At 56.1% G+C, this 17,099-nt stretch overlaps 2 protein-coding genes across 13 annotated transcripts in view; one reads left to right on the forward strand and one right to left on the reverse strand.

Moving 5' to 3' along the window:
- The window catches only part of LOC125282011 (ral guanine nucleotide dissociation stimulator-like), a 460,718-nt gene that overhangs the window by 385,617 nt on the left and 58,002 nt on the right, over window positions 1–17,099 (forward strand). The window lies entirely within an intron of this gene.
- Window positions 1–17,099, reverse strand: part of LOC125282996 (ral guanine nucleotide dissociation stimulator-like) — a 601,545-nt gene that overhangs the window by 231,965 nt on the left and 352,481 nt on the right. For all 12 annotated transcript variants that reach the window (XM_057312976.1, XM_057312974.1, XM_057312968.1 and 9 more), the window contains exon 11: window positions 2,699–2,814. The gene's annotated coding sequence lies outside the window, so the exon portion shown is untranslated. The remainder of the gene's footprint in view (window positions 1–2,698; window positions 2,815–17,099) is intronic.

The following is a 17,099-nucleotide window of genomic DNA, read 5'->3' on the forward strand; positions in this document are numbered from 1 at the left end:
CTGGGTGGCTCAGTCGTTAAGCGTGTGCCTTCGGCTCAGGGCGTGATCCCAGAGTCCTGGGATCGAGCCCCACCTCAGGCTCCTATGCTGGGAGCCTGCTTCTTCCTCTCCCACTCCCCCTGCCTGTGTCTCCTCTCTCACTGGTATCTCTCTCTGTCAAATAAATAAATAAAATCTTAAAAAAAAAAAAAGAAAAGAAAAGAAATACATGTGTAGCAACTGGAAACTATTCAAACATACCAAAAATCATAAATTAACAGGGTGTGGTTGGCTAATAAGTGCACGATACAATGACAGAGTATAGACATCTGTTCCACTGCCTTCCATCAAAACTATACTAAAGAGATATTTTTTAAAAATGTTCTAAACAGGGGCGCCTGGGTGGCTCAGTCTGTTAAGCATCTGCCTTCAGCTCAGGTCATGATCTCAGTGTCCAGGGATGGAGCCCCAGGTCAGGCTCCCTGCTCAACAGGGAGTCTGCTTCTCTCTCTTCCTCTGCCCCTCCCCGTTTGTGCTCTCTGCTCTCTCTCCTGTGCATACACTCACTCCCTCAAATAAGTAAATAAATAAAATCTTTTAAAAAAATGTTTGAAACAGCACAGGGAGAACTGAAAGGAGAAAAAAGCCAAGATTTTTGAAGTACTGGGGAAATCTTCTAACATGGAAGATTGAGACCCAAACAAAAAAGTAAAAAGAAGAAACCTGGAGGAGACAGAAACTATAAAAGACTGAAGTAGAGTAAATGAGGCAGCAGGCCCAAGAAAGCCAGGTCCTAATTCAGCAGTGGAACACACGGAAACCACTTACACTTGCACAGCAGTGTCCTAGAAGACCAGAAGTGGCAGCAGCAGTGTAGACAGAACGGGGATAAAGAAGGCATAGCCCCAAATACAGAGGAGCCGGGGAAGGCCATGGAAGCTGAAACCAGAACCTCAACGCCGGGCACAACGTGACACCCCCTCACTCTGAAAGAAGATGGGAGGGGGCATTCCCCGGAAAAGTAGAGGCATCTATGGACTGAAGTCACCCTGCCCAGCTGCACTGAACAGAGCTGGACTTAATGACTGTATATACAGTGAACAGTGAATTCTCCAGCTCTCCTACAACAGACCACACACGCACACTGCTGGCTTCCAGATTCTGAAGTCAGAATTGTGCCGGAAAGAGACTGGAGAATATTTCTGGGGAATCTGATCAGCTCCAAAAGACAGATCTAAAGATACTAACCCTGGGGACCCCCAACACATGGCCCACCCAGAATACCCTGATGTAAAAGTCAAAGGGCCCCACCACATCAGACAGGAGAAGGAAGGAAACAACCTAAAAGAAACAGAGACTATACAAACTATCAATAATATAAAGGTAAGACAACACTGCAATCAACAAAGAAAAACAGGATGTTCTTCTAGAAAAATAGAAAAAGAGCTCTTGGAAATCTAAAGAACCTTTCTGAAATCAGAAATAATAAACTAAAGAAAAGGTTAAGTCAAACTGAAGTCATCTCCCTGAACAGAGAATAAAGAGACACCCCCCCCCCCAAAAAAAGGCAGAAAAGGAGGAGCAAAGGAAGGAAGAAGAAGAAGAAAAGGGTATTAAGATAATTACAACCTTTGCCCAGGACAGCCAAGTTCCGGATAATAAGACTTCCAGAAAAACAAAATAAGGAAAAGCAAGAGAGAAAACCTCAGCACAGTAATGCCAAAGAGTATTCCCAGAACTAAAAACTCCCAGTTGCCAGAATGAAGGGACCCGCTGAATATGCAGCACAGTGGATGAAAACCGACCACACAAGGTACACCATCACGATATTTCAAAAGACTTGGACAAATTGTAAAACTCCTACAAGCGTCTAAAGATGGGAGGGGAAACAAGTTACATACAAAGGAAAAATGAGAATAGCTTCTGAATTCTAAAACAGTAACATGAAAACAAGAAGGCAATGGAGCAATCTTTGAATTTATGAACAAAAATGAAATCTAATACAGAACTCTATACCCAGCGAAACCATCAATCAAGTTTCAATCATGCATGGTCCCAAAAGGTTGGCCTCCTAAGCATCCTATGTCAGAAAGCCCCTGGAGAAAGTCTTCCACCAAAACACGAGCATCAACAAAAAATGAGCAAGGCATGAGCTTCCATTAGAAGGGATAAGGGAATCCCCAGGACGACGATGAAGGGAGATTCCAGAATGGTGGCTGTGTACCAGGAGAGAGGGAAACAAGTCCAAGCCGGAGCAGTGTTGCTCAAGAGGAGGGCATGCTGAAGGCTGTCTTCAACTTGTCCAAAAACACTGTACTATCTTTTTAAAGTAATTAACGCCACCAAAAGGAAGAAGTCAGTGAAGAAAGACAAAGACAAGAGTTGCCACAAACATAAAATCCAACTCTGGACAAAAGCCAAACGATGAGAACAAAGGAACATCCAGGGACAACACAAGAAAAGACCAAAGGAGCAAGCAGCTCAGAAAAGAAGAGAACGGAGATCTCCAGGAAACTGTCTGCCAGAAATCAAATGTGAAGAGATGAGTCTGTATGACCATGAAGAAAAATTACTAAGAGGCTACTGGAAGGTATGGGGAAAATAGGTCTGGGGTAGGGGGTAATTACAATAGGTATAAAAAGGGTTAAGAATGTGGGGGACTGAAGAAAGATGAGTACCCGTCATAATGCCCTGGGCGCACCTCTATCACAGGACTTACCCACTGTACCATCATCACTGACCGACTTCTCTGTCTCCCTCCCTCGGCTGCAAAGACCTTTGGAGAGGATCATTTCTCATCCAGTTATCACCCTGCAGAGTCCAGTACAACGCCTGCTACAAGGGTATACACAAAAGCAAAGGTTTTTTTTTATTTTTTTGCATTTATTTGGTTACTGAGTATCTACTACACATACCTGCTATCCTTCCGGAGAACTAAAATTCAAAGACATATGGGCCTTGCTTGCCTTTAAAGAGTTACAACTTTTTTTCACACCTGAGAAAACAAATATTTCTCCTATATCCTCATTCTCCCCAAAAGATGAAAAGTTCACCAGGGGCTTATAGAACTTTAATAGTCTGGCTATCACTAATGGATATGGAACCCAAGACCTGATGACACTTGCTTGACGTACGCATTGCGTAATATGAAAAGAGTGCCGGCTTGGGTATCAGGACACCAGCTTTCTAGTACTTTAGAATTACTCCTTTTGAAGAAGAGAAAATCCCAACATTCTACCTAAGAATCCCAGCGTTGGTCGTCTTAAGTACAGATCCCCAAATCCTTACACCGCCTTCCTTGAATGTATTTCAACCAGTTCCCATAATTACTACATTACTATTATCTTAGTCTCACTGCCAAAAACCCAGCTGCAGGCTAACTATGCAAGAATGAGACACTGTTGAAATGACTTTAAAAAAATTTCTTTTTACCCTTAGTGCATTAAGCTAAATCCTCCAATTAAATAAAACCAAGTAACACACACACACACTCCTCCTCCTGAGAAAAGAAAGGAAAGGAGAGAGAAAGAAACAGCAAGTCCTTCTTCCACCTAAGCCAGCAGCAGAGCTGGGGGCTGGGTTGGGAAGAGGGGTAAACTTGGAGGCACAATGAATCAACGAGGTCTCCGGGGCTTTCGCCCCGAAAACCACAGGGCCACAGCAAGTTGCGCGCCAGCTGCGGGGAAGGAGCCCGCGCGGACCCGGGTGCGAAGCCCGCCCTTCCCTGAGGGCCAGTGAGTCCCCATATAGGGTCAGGGCTATTCCCCCGCCCCCCCTCCAGGTCCCCAAGGATTTCCCTCTTCCTCCTCCTTCCTCTCTCCCCCCTTTTGTTTTTGAGGCAATTGGCCGGCTCCCAAGGAAGCCTGCTGGCCTCCCCAAGCCTCCGGCCTCCCTGTGCGCTCCGGCCTCGAGCCCCTCCGTCTCTCCGAGACCCCCGAATCCACCAACTTCCCCATCTTTCACGAACCCCCCCAGGCCTTCTCATGTCCCCCAAACCTCCCCGTTTACCCGAGCCCCCGGCCTCCCCTCGTCCCCAGGCCTGCCAGAGCCCACCGACCTCCCCACAAGTCCGTCCTCCACCCAGCGCCGTTCTCCCAGAACCCGCCCCCTCGTCCCCCTTCCCTGGCCTCTCGTGTCCCCCCCGTCCTCCCGGAGACCCCCCAGTCCGCCCCACATCTCCCGACCCGCCCGCGCCCCGGTCCTCCCCACAGCGCCGTCCTCCCGGGGCCCCCTCCCTCGTCCTCCCCACTTCACCAGCCTCCCCACATCCTCGGCCTCCCGAGCCCGGCGCGGGAGGGGCCCGTCTCCGCCATATCCGCCGCGCGGACCGGCTGGTTGGCCCCGCTAGGCTCTGCCAACCCCCAGCTCCAGGAGCCGGCCCGCCCGCCCGCGTCCCGGCCCCCTCCCCAGGCCCGCACTCACTCAGACTGCGCGGGGCGCCGGGAGGCGAGGGCAGACCACTCCGAGGCGGCGCAGCGAACCGACAGGCGGTGCTCCCTCCCACGCCTCACGCCGCGGGCGCACAGCGGTCCCTGCGGCGGCGGCGGCGGCGGCGGGCTGGCGGCGGCGGCGGCGGCGGGCTGGCGGCGGCGGCGGCGGGCTGGCGGGCTGGCGGCGGCGGCGGCGGCGGCGGCGGCGGGCTGGCGGCGGCGGCGGCGGCGGCGGCGGCGGGGGGATTGCGCCCTCAGGGCGTGCTGCGTCGGCGCAGGTCGCGCATGCGCGGCGACCGGCTGAGGCGGGCTTCACCGCCAAGGCGCGCGCCCGGCCGCGTCCCCGCGCCGAGCTTCCGCCCCCCCCGCCCAGGACCGGGCATGCGCCCGGCGCTCCGCGCATGCCCAGCAAGCCACAGGGCTACGCTCCCGAGACCGCGCCGGACAGTCGCGCCGGGCATTCAGGACTGCGAGGGACTGAGCGCGCATGTGGTGGCCGAGTCCGGGGAAGCCTCGGCGGGGGCCGGGAGGGGCGGCCCGCCGAACTGAGGTCCCGGGGCTCCCACCGGCGGCACTCTGGGCCGGCGGGGTTGGACCGATCTCGGGGAAGCCCTCCCACCCGCTGCCCTGCCCCGCACAGCCCGGACGCGGCCCCTTTGCAGGGCCGCCCTAGCCCGCCGCCCTGCAGCCCAGCCCCAGGGCCGGAACCCGCGCAGTCTCGCCCCGCAGTGGGCCGGGGCCTGGCCCGAGTCCTCACGCGTGTCTTCGCCAGACTTCCTGCCCACCCCGAGGAGTTAGGTGTCCCGGGCCCCTCTGCACACAGGAGAGTGAGGCTCAGGGGTGTGTTCCGTGGCATCACAGCTAATGCTGGGCTGTACTTAGATTGGAACCTGGAAGACGGCCTGAAAGAGGCTGTGGGAGGCGGCTGGAGGTAGACAGATGTGGGGCCTGCGTGCTGGTCTCGGGGCTGGAGACAGAAGAGGAGGACCCCGGGGATCTGGGAGTCACCAGCCGAGGGCAGCTGAGCAGACCCAGGACACCGAGTGGAAGGGGCAAAAATGCACTCGTCCAGGGGCTTCTTCAGGCATCCTTAGGAGCCTGGCGTTTGTTCTTTAGGCCGCAGGCAGCCTGGGGAGGGTTTCAAGCAGGAAGTAATACCTGATTTGTGTTCTTTAAAAAAAAAAAAATGACAACCTTGCGGTAGGAAATGAAACCAGAGGCAGGGCAACTTTCATCTTTATGGTGTCACTTTGATCCTCACCACAAGCCAGGAGGCAGGTTAGGGCCACACTCCTTTTCAAAGGTGAACTCCTGAAGCCCAAGAAGGTAACCCAACGTTCTGTCCTCAGAAGGTATCATTTGACTCTAGTTGTAACAGAAGCAGGTAAAATAAAACAATTTTGCTTAGCAAGAGTTTTACTATATATGTTTTTGTTGTTCTTTAATGAAATGTGTTACGGTTATTTGTAGAATTTTTTTAACTCCATCCAAGTTTCCAAGGAAATGTGTCTCTGAATGTGAGCCCCAGGGCCTTGGTCCCCAGAGTTTGCTCCACCTGGAACTCTCCTCCCTCTGGAGTGTCTCACTCCCTGCTAGAAAGTTAGCAGGGGCTTCACTGAGGAGGAGACCTTTGAGCTGGGTCTTCAGGTATGAGTAGGAGTTTTCTAGGTGGAAATGACTGCAGGAATACTAACAGCTAGATCCTCATTTCTTTCCCTACCCCATTTCACTTAACTCTCAGAACAACCCCGTGATTCAGACTCCATTAGATCCCCAGCACTGAAACAAGGACACTGAGGCCAAAGGATCTCAAGTAATTTGACTAAGGTGATGAAGCAAATGATGGATGAATCCAGGATTTGGACTCCTATCTGTTGGCTTCCAAAGCTGGGGTGCTTGGCCTCTAGGCCACCCTGTCTCGTGTGCAGAAGTATCGTGTTTGTTTGCTTTAGTCTGTTGTTTGACTTGTGTCTGGAGTGTTTATTTGAGGAAGACAAGTAGTCGAGCACCCTTAATTGTAATGTTCCCAATCCTAAAATATATCTGTATTTGTATATAGATACTGCAGATTTTAGATATAGATATAGACACAGATGTAGCTATATAGGTATATATCGATATATACATATCGATATATATGACATAATTCTGCCAATGAGAACTTACAAAGCAGTAATAGGTGTCTTGAACTGAAATCTTACCTGACTTGAGCAGCTCAGCACAGCGCCACCCAGAATACGGGTGTGCATACTGCCACCTAGTGGCAGCCTATAAGAATTACAGGGACTGTGTGATAGAAAAGGTTTTACAGAATGCGGGGACTGAAAACCTGAAGTTATAAGAGAACGGGAAACATGGGACCCTGGCATTAAGTTGTTCAATAAATATTTGTCGATGAATAGATCATTGCCAGCCGCTTTTGATTCACGATCTCCACAATGTCCTTTCCCCCTCATTTTAAAAGTAAAATAGTTTTCCCTTGATTTTAGAAATTAAAGAGAAAAATAGCAGTCATCGCTGGCTTTAGTACTCAGTACTCAGTTTCCAGAATGAATTCTGGTTAATGATCTTAATGCTTTCTTTCCATCTTACTTTTTAAGAAAAAAAAACATTAAAACAAAATAAAAGTGCTACCTGCTCATAACAAAGAATTCACAACATGCCCAAAATCCCCAAGATGGAATTGAGAACCCAGCCCCGGTCCCACCTGCCAGAAATAACCACTGGCATTAGGTGAACATCATTTCGGGGGACTTACATGCAAATACACAAACAGAAGGATGGGTGAGGAACAGATAGGTAGAAAGACTTACAAAACCAGAAGAATCATATATTGGTACTATTTTTATGTAATTGTACTTGAATTTAACAAAGGAAAAAGAAAGGGAAGCTAATGGAATTGCTGGATTCATATGAATAGTTCTTCTAGACAAGAGAGGTTTTCAATAAAACATCCCTTCAAGTTTAAGAGAAGAGACCGTGGGGACATTAAAAGGTTGACATCATTATGATTTTTCACAAAGACATATGATCATTGTTGTTGTATAGACTGACTTCTGGCTGTGAAACATGAGCTCCCTGGCCCAGCCACACTGGCACCAGCATGCGGTTTTGAGGATACAGAAGTCCTTTCATACCAGCTGGTAAATATCGGCTGCTGGACTCTGTCCACAGTGCTCTGCTCCCCAGCTACCCCGATCCACAGCCAGGAGCAGCTCCAACCCCATCTCCCCAGGATCCAGGGCTACAGGGAAAATGGGACCCTGGACCTTTCCCCAGGACCGCCTTCCACACCCCCTCTTCAAGCAGAGCGGCCCAGTTTTTATCCGTTGTATAGACTGGGCACCCACACAAGGCGTTGCTGGCAAAACGTATTCAGCACCCAAGGGGACTGAACACCACTGCTCAGGGTCAGTCCTCAGAGTCTTGCAGCTTTACAGTCCCCGGCCTCAGAGAATAGAGACCTTTCTGCCCAAGCATGCCTCGCTCATGAAGTCATCAGAGAACACGTCTGCAACCTGAGTGTAATTCCCTTGCACCCTAGCTGGCAGCAGACACAGCCCTTCCGCGTGGAAACTCCCCCATGATCCTGCTCCAAATAGGGTGAGGCAGGTGTGGAGCCCGGGCGCACCTGCAGGCAGCGGGAAGGGAGTGAGCTTTGCTCAGGGTCGGCTCCGCACCTGGCCCCGCGCCCAGGTCCTTGTGCTGAAGCTCTTCCCCCATCCCCTGAGGGATGCTTTCTCTCCCCACCCTCCACCCCTGCTTACAGGTGAGGACGCTAAGCTTGGAGGAGCACGTGCTTGCCTGAGACCCTCCTGTCCCCTCCAGGTACAGCCTGGACGTGAACTCGGGTCTGTCTCATGCCAAAGTCTGCTCTTTCAGGGTAGCCTCCGAGGACACCCCATGCTGTGTGGAGAGGGAAAGGAAGTCAGGAGCTGCCCCCGGAAGGGGCTGGGAGTGGGAGCTCGGAGGACAGCTTCATGCTCCCTTCTGGAGACAAAGCGCCTGAAACATGACTTGGTACCTTTGTGTCCCTGAGCGCAGCAGGGCCAGACCCTGGAAGCCCCTGAGCACATGAGCAAAGGGAGCACGAGGCCCCAGCCCACGCTGACAGACAGCAGGGGTGGTCTTGGGGTCAGAGTGACCTGGGTTGGAGGCCGGCTCTGCCCCTTATCCCTGGGGCCTCAGGCACATCACTGTCCTCCCAAGCCTTTAGCCGGAACCTGTCATTCTCACATTTGCAATGACCCCAGCTACAGCAGTGGACACCAACCCCGGGAGTTGGTCAGAACCAGCTGGGAACTTCCAACCGTGGCCTGTGGGTCAGAATCCAGAGCCCAGGGGCGCCTGGGTGGCCCAGCCAGCTAAACGTCTGCCTTCGGCTCAGGTCACGATCCCAAAGTCCTGGGATCGAGTCCCACATCAGGCTCCTTGTTCCACAGGGAGCCTGCCTCTCCCTCTCCCTCTGCCTGCTGCTCCCCCTGCTTGTGCTCTCTTTCTCTCCGACAAATAAATAAAATCTTAAAAAAAAAAAAAAAAAAAAAACCCAAAGCTGTGTCCTTGGTGAGCAAGTTCACAGTCATTGGCCCAAAGGAAAATCTGCAAGCCCCTTGCCCAGCATCTAGGCATTTTGTGATTTTGGTTTCCACACCCATCCAGCCTGATCTCTTGCTAACCACCCTGCCCCACACTCGTGTCCCTTTTGCCCCAGACTCCTCCTGGCACCTCGGTCACATCCACATTGGAGCTCACACTCTCCTTGCTGCCTGGAACGTCCTTCCCCTACCCGCTTTCCTTCTGACAAACTCTTACTCGCTCTTCAAGGCCCCATTCGAAGGTCACCTCCTCTGTGAAGCCCTCCTTCACTACTCCCACAGCTATACTTCTACACCACATTCTTCGGTGGTATGGTGGGTACATGGTCCTCGTACCTGTCTCCCTGTTAGACTGGCAGCTTTCAGGGGACATGGGCCTGACACAGAGTAGTGAAGGAATGAAGAAGCAAATTGATAAAAAATGCATGGCCACCTTTGGGTGAGGGGTCTAGCCCATAGGACATGTTCCCAAGGTGGGTTGAGGGCCTGTGGAAGACAGATCTTCTGGGGCTTTGTCACAACTGCCCAGCAGTGTAGAAGTTTCCAGGGAAAGCAGAGGCCTTGGGGTCATCAGATATTTATTTTCTTTTCTTCAACAAATATGTATATAATCTATGCTCTTGGTAAAAATTCAGATAATCATGGAAGTGTGCAAAGCAAGCCATTCACACAGCCAGCCCTCCTCCCTACCCACAGAGGCCTGCTGGGGTATTTATTTTCAGTGGAAAGTTGGACTGGTTTCTCCCCACCTTGGGCCTGGAGCCCAGCGTGCAGGACTCGCCCTCAAGGGGACCGCTCGGGGCCCTCCGCCGCGTGCCCGCCTGCTGTCAGCCAGCCCCCCAGGTGAGGGCTTCTGAGCATAACCTGCTCCTGGTGGCTGGTGCCGGTCAGTCTGCCTGCGGCCGGCAGCCGTGCCCCCTGACCCTGTGCCCTCATCTCTAGCCCCTCAACCTAGCTGCCCGCGTCGTTGTGGGGGCTGCCGAGACCTGGACGAATGTTCATCCTTCCTGCCACCTCCTGCTTACCCTGAGGCTGGCTCAGAGGCAGGGCTGCCGGAGCTCCTGGTCCTGGACGGGTTGGGTGAGACTCCTGAACCCGACCAGAACCTGGGGTCCCTTCCTCCCGCCCGCCTCCCTCCCTTCCTTCCTCCTTCTCCTTCCAGCCCTCCCTTCCTCCCTCTCTTCCTTCCTCCCTCCCTCCCTCCTTCCTCCCTCCTTCCTTCCTTCCTTCCTCCCTCCTACCCTCCCTCCCTTCCTCCCTCTCTTCCTTCCTTCCTTCCTTCCTTCCTTCCTTCCTTCTCTCCTTCCTCCCTCCTTCTCTCCCTCTCTCCCTCCCTCTCTCTCTCCCTCCCTCCTTCCCTCCTTCCTTCCTTCCCACACATTCTCTGAGCACCCACTCTTCTGTGGTGTGGAGAGAGCACCCACTCCCCCAGGAAGGAGACTCTCATAGGCCAGGAAGCTGACAGACCACAAAGGGCGGAGATCTGTGCTGGGAAGCACGAGGACAGCCGGACCCACGTGCTGGGTCCAGTGCGAATGGGGGAGGATAACCAGGGGGACTGACATCTCATCAGCTCCCTCCTTCCTTCCCTTCTTCATCTGGAAGGGGACATTGCAACAATGAAGCAACATCTACTCATTTACTGAGCAGCAGCCTATCCCGGCCCTGGGAACACCGGGTGGAAAGGAGACCTCAGAGCCCCATGAAGACGCAGGGATGGAGGCAGGTGCAGAATGCAGGGGGAGGTTTCCCAGTGGGGCTGGACGTGAAGGGTGAGGAAGGGCTGCCCACATGGAGGGAACTGCATAGCCGAAGGCACAGAGGCAAGAGAGCAGCGGCTGGTAGGGGAGCTGCTGGCGGCCCTTCCCTGTGGGAAGGAGGGTCTGGAGCCCTCACTCTAGGAAGTCTTGGCCAGGCTGGGGTCCCCTGACTCATTTCCTGGCCCCTTGGGCTCTCTGACCTCCTTTGCTCCCGGCCGTGGCCGTGGGGGAGGAAGTGGCACGGGCCTCTGGCTGCGCAAAGGGCCACTTTGACATCAGAGAAAGGGAGTGAGGAAGGAGGGGGGGGGGCGAGCCTGTCTTTCTGGATGCAGCTCAGGAATCCTCTCCTCTTTCTTCTCCTCCGAAGCCATGGCAACCAGGCCCACAGCTGGGGGGAACTGCCTGCCCCAGAGCTGCTTAGCGGAGGGGGTAGGCTGGGGTGCAGGCCAGGAGAGGCCGCTCTGCTCTAGCCTCAGTTTTGGCGTCTGCAGTGTGGGGAGAGCGATGCAGTGTTGGCAGCACTGAACAGGGCCCCCCAGGGAGCAGATGCCCAGGCAGGATTGTGGGGCAAGTCTGTGCGGTAAGGGAGGGAGCCCATAAGCATTCCGTGGTCCCTTTCCGTTATGCAAGGCCATCGGGGAGTCCTGCAGCCCAGTGGCCCATCAGAGGTGGCCTGCAACTCTCCCGGAGCTCGTGGCCCTCCCCAGCCTCAGTCTCTGCCCTGGAGCACCCAGAGGACACCGGGGCTGCGCCACGAGTGGGGAGCTGGGGTGGTGGCGGCCACCCGTAGCTGGGGATCTGAGTGGGGGTCTGGGGCCACCACACTGCACAAACCCTCCTCTGCCGAGGTACTGGGGCTTTGCTCTTTCCAGAACTCGGTGGAAGTGAGGAGGCGACAGGGAAGGAGGGGGCAGCCCTGTGTCTGGGTCCTGGGGCTGCACCACAAATGACCACCAAGTGGCTTAGAAAACAGGAAATACCCTCCCAGGGTCTGGAGGCTCTGAAGTCAAGGTGTCCCCGAGGCGGGCTCCCTGTGAGGCTCTGGGGGAGCATGCTTCCTGCTTCGTCCAGCTTTGGGGCCCCCAGGCCTCCCTGGCTTGTGGCCGCACCCCTCCGTCTCTGCCTCAGTCTCCATGTGGCCTCCTCCCGTGTCTCTGTGAGTCCCCCTTCCTCCTACAAGGACACCAGTCCCTAGAAATAGGGACCGCCCTGCTCCCACATGACCTCGTGTTAACTAATGCCATCTGCAAACACGCTTTTCCCGAATAAGGCCACATTCCGAGGTTCTGGGGGATCATGAATTTTGGGGGGACACTTCAACCCCCTCCAACCTGTTGGGCAGCCAGGGTGGGGGAGCTGGCAGGGGTGAAGCCAAGGTCCTGGGGAGGAGCACTCCCACGGGGATCCCAGAGGGTGGGGTGGGGCGGGGTTTCAGGGGATGGTGGGTCAGTGCTGGGGGAGAACCAGCAAAAGGAAGATGGGACTGAGCCAGGAGATGAGGGTCCCTGTTCCCCACTCTCCCCCCCAGCCACACTTACACACACATACGTGCATGCATGCAGGACAAGGTCATGTCCCTGTGTTTGCCTGCCATGGCTGAGGGTCCTGCTATCCCTCCAGGCTCCTCCTAGGACCCAGTGCCTGCAGAAAGTCCTGCCCACCGACCCTGGGCCTTCCTGGGCTTGCCGAGGCCCGAGGCCCGTGGCTCCCTCACTGCCACCGGGCAGGAGGTGGGCGATGGGGTGAACCTCCTCTCAGCCGCACCCTGCCAGGGCCTCAGTCGCCCTCCTCAGTGAAACGGGGTGATGCTCTGCAGGGGGCTGCTGGGGGTGACTTCAGCATTGGGCCCGTGGGGGTGTCCCCTCCAAGGTGGGACAGGCCCTCTCTGTCCCAGGGGAATGGGGATGAGGCAGGAGTGGGGGGCCCAGCTCCTGGGCTGAGGGCAGAGCCTTGGGAAAGTCCTGCACAGGGTGGGGGGGGCCTTCCTGGTCCCTGGGCCTCCTGGGCTCTGTTGGCTGTCACCACAGCACTCCTCACACCTGCACACACACGCACACAGACCCTCGCTTGCTCTCACTCACAAGCACACACTTATTCTTACACACTCCTGCTCACATGCTCTGCTCCACACACCCACACTGACCCCTCCTGGCCGCCATTCACGCCAGACACTCCCCCTAGCGAGTGTGCAAACAGCATCTTCCAGGATGCCAGGTCTCCCTTCCCCCTCTCTGGGCTCCTCTCCTCTCCCTTCCACCCCTCTTTCTCCTCCCTCTCCTCCCCTTCTCCTGGCCTTCTCTCCCCTCTCCCCCCTCCCTCTCCCTCCCTTTTGCTCCCCCTCTCCTCTCCTCTCCCCTCCCACTCTCCCCTCCCTTCCTCCTCTCCTTCTCCCCTGCTTTCCCTCCCCTCCCTTCCCCTCCCCTCTTTTTCCTTTCTGTCTGGGCCTCCCTGCCCCAGTTTCTGGGTTGTCCCAGTGGAACTCAGAGAACAGGCAGTTCCCGGCCCATCCCACCACTTCCCTCCTCCTGCCCTTTCCTGGAAGCTTTGGAAACCAGAAGGAGGCCAGGACAGAGCAGGATGGAAGCCCAATGGAGCTGAGCATGGAGCTGAGCATGGAGCTGGGCAGAGACACAGCCCAGCACACAGTGGGGCCTCAAGGGTCCAGCTTCTGTCCTCCAGACCCTTTCTGGGCCTAGTTCATTTAGGGAGGAGGGGGGCACCCCACCTTCTAAGCAGGTGTCCCCACCCTCCCCACACGCAGCTCCTCCTGCACAGATGGCCCTCCCCTGGTCCAGGCTTACCTTTCAGGGATGATGTGACAACAGCTCCCCCCACCGTCCGTGTCTGCTGTTCAGCCTCTAGGCCCACAGCTGTCCTGTGGTTGGTGGGACAGCTTCCGGGTCCCTGAGACACTCTCTTTTGCTCCTGTGCAGGAATGGGGTGGCCTGGGTGAGGACGGCCTGTGGAAGCCCAGACCCAGGGCCCACTCCTGCACCCACCTCTGAGCCCCACTTTCCTGGCACACGGGGGCTGTGTCTGGATCGCACAAAATAGATGCTTGGCCCCCGGGGGCATTGTTCCTGAGCATACAACTTCATCTGACCGTGGAACCCGGCCCCAAGTCACAGGCAGGGAAGGGTCAGCTGCAAGACCCCATCTCGGCCCCTCCTTCCAGGACCGCACTGCCCCTGCCACCCCACTGCCTGTCTACACTGTTTTGTTTTGTTTAAGATTTTATTTATTTATTTGTCAGAGGGAGAGAGGGAGAGAGCACAAACAGGGAGAGCAGCAGGCAGAGGGAGAAGCAGGCTCCCCGCTGAGCAGAGAGCCCCATGTGGGGCTGGATCCCAGGACGATGAGATCATGACCTGAGCCAAAGGCAGACGCTTAACTGACTGAGCCTCCCAGGTGCCCCTGCACTGTCATTAACACTAGCGCTAGTCACCGAGCACACAGACGTTCCACCCTCGTCATCCTCAGTTCCCAGGACTAGGTTTATTATCTCTCTTTTCCTACACAGGCTGGGGTCAGAGAGGCGAGGTCGGGGCGGGGGTGCCAACCTGGTTGGCCTCTCCCAGTCCTTCCACTGTGCCAAGTGTTCCAACCTCAGGGCCTTTGCACTGCTGTCTCCTCGCTAGAGCTCTGTTCCCCTTGCTATGTGCCTCAGCGACTCCTTGGTGTTCTTCCTATCTCAGCCTGAATGTCACCTCCTTGGAAAGCCCCTCCCCCACCCCCGCCCCCGCAGCCCCCTCACAGAATCCAGTGACCAGCCAGGAGGCACTTATAACAAGGAGCCCAATGTATCCAGGCATTCGCTGGTTTTCTGCCTGTCCCCTCTGCTGCCCGTAACTTCCCTGAGAGCAGGCACGAGGCGTCGCTTGTCACAGGGCCCAGCGCAGCATCTGACACACAGTAGGTGCACACGGAATAGATAGGACCTGCTGGGAACAGTGCTGAGGGCTTCCAGACCGTGGGTCTCTGGCCCTAGTGGGGCCAAAGGCTGTCTCCAGACTCCATCCCCTGGAGGGGACTGACTGGGTCAGGCCAAATGGCCTGGGCTGGGCTGGAGTGTCTGGGAAGGACAAAGCAGGTCACAGCATGTGGGGCAGAGCCAAGCTGCAAGGCCCAGGAGCTCATGAGCCAGTGGCTGGGGGGGGGGGGGAGCGGGAAGGGCCCCAAAAGGGCTTGGTGGTTGGAGGCTGGGGCATGGGGCGCTATGGCACACGAACATTTGGGGTGGGACCCAGGGTCAACCCTATTTGCAGATTGTCCCCTCCCCTGGGCAGCTTATGGCTGGGCTCTGGCCAGCCTAGTCCAAATCCCCACCCCACCTCTTACTGACCATGTGCCTGAACGTCACGCCTCTTTGCTCAGCCTCCCCCAGCCCAGGGCCTGGAGACCGGGGGTTTTGGGGGGACCGAGGGACCCTCTCATGGGCCCAGCGAACACCAGACCAGTCCTAGATGCTCTCCGTCCTTGCCCAGACGTGTCAACCGAGAAGCAGCAGACCAGGGGGCGAAGGAAGGACCTCGCGGGGACTTAGTTCTGGTGTTTATACGGGGAAATGTAACATTGTGTCCAAATCAGCTGGTTCGGTTCAGACACCTGGGTCACAGAGCTTTTACTCTTATGCAGGGGCAGCCAGCCTCCACGCTGACCTCCAGTGAGCCCGCTCCCTGGGACTCACATCGTGAAGTGGCCTCCCGTCGGGGGCGGGCTAACCCATGTGACCCATGGGGGCGGCGGAAGCCAGCGGCGTGGCCTCCGTCTTGGCCCCGGACCGCTGCTGCAGGGGAGGCGCGCCGGGCCGTGGGGACGCTCGGGCGCGTGTGGAGAGGCCCGCGTGGGGAGGACAGCCACGTGAGTGTGACAGCGTGGCCGAGGGCACGTCAGCCCAGTTCAGACTCCAGGTGAGAGACCTGGGGCAGAAGCAGCCGGCGGCTCAGTCCCGGACCCTGGGCCCTCGGAGGGAGGACGGGTGTTCACTGTGGGGACTCTGCTCCCCAGCAGAGCCGGCTGGCACACACGTTTGATAGCCTTTTCCTTCCAGGGCCCCCCGTTCTGAGAAAGCCGACCCTGAGCCGCTGTCTGGCAGGAGGCCCCCCTCGTGCCCCTGCTCTGAACAGGAGACTGCCGTCCTCCTTCCTTCTGATTGCAAGTGGATCAGAAGGGTGGCTCTGAACCCAGGAGCCAGGAGTAACCGGTTCAGGGGTGGCCGCTCTGCAGAGCCCGCAGTCTGACCTCAGGGAGCAGGGTCAGAGGAGGAACTGAGGCGCAGGTGTCATGTTGGGCTCGGCCGGGGCACCCGGGGTCCATCCTGTGTCAGCTCCCGGGGAGCCTGTGGAGGGATCTCAGAACTGTCTTTGGGGCAGCATTTACCCACTGGCTTCTCCCCTGGCTGAGTGGTCAGGGGTGGCTGCACGGGCATGACTGCTTGAGCGTGGAGCTGCCCCCAAGGGCCTCCCACCTGGGGAGAAGCCTTGGGGAGGATGCAGGTGGGGTGTATCCCGGGCCCAGGCGAGGGGCCGGCGGGTGACACCCTGAGTGGGCGCCTGCCCAGAGCTGGTCACCCACCCCAGTGTGGCTGGCGTGGGGTGGGGCAGAGGAGATGTGGGTTGGCATCAGGACTGGTTCGATCCAGGGACCTGCAGGCCCCGCCCCCACACTGCTGTGGAACACATCCTGGCAAATGACCCTAGGACTCAGGTTTGCTCATTCTCCTTGCAGAAGCTCTCTTTTACACAACTCTGCTGAAAGAATGTGTTAAAATAGTTTGTACGGTAAAGTTAACACCGGGGGAACATTGCCCGGTGACTCCTCTCATGGTTTAGGTTAATTAAGTGATTTCAAATGCCTACTGTGGAGAAAGCACCTAAGTTTCCGCTTGTGAACCAACTCTGACCTCTTGGTAAATGGCGGCCTGAGTGTTGGGTTAAGAAGGCTCCTGCGGCTGTGCACAGGCTGTGTGGGAGAAGGGCTTCAGTCCTCATAAATGACAGGCACGGACAAGAGTGCAGCAGCCCCCCAGCCGTTTCCACACTGCGGTAGGCTGGATCAGGGTCCCCCAGGATAGCCAGGTCCTGATCCCCTAAACCCGTGAATATTACCTGCTCTGCGAAAGAGACTTTGCCGGTGTGATTCAGTTAAGGATCTTGAGATGGGAGGATTGCCCCGCGTTGTCTGGATGGGCCTTGAATGCAATCGCGAGTGTCGGAGAGGGAAGCGGGGTGGGAGTTGACAGGGACAGAAGGCAGTGCTCACCCTGCTGACGCTGAAGATGCAGGACGGCCCCGGGGAGGCAGGGAGGCAGCTCCCGACGCTGGAGAAGGCAGGGA

Source organism: Ursus arctos, unplaced genomic scaffold, assembly GCF_023065955.2.
Source record: "Ursus arctos isolate Adak ecotype North America unplaced genomic scaffold, UrsArc2.0 scaffold_16, whole genome shotgun sequence".
NCBI lineage: Eukaryota > Metazoa > Chordata > Mammalia > Carnivora > Ursidae > Ursus > Ursus arctos.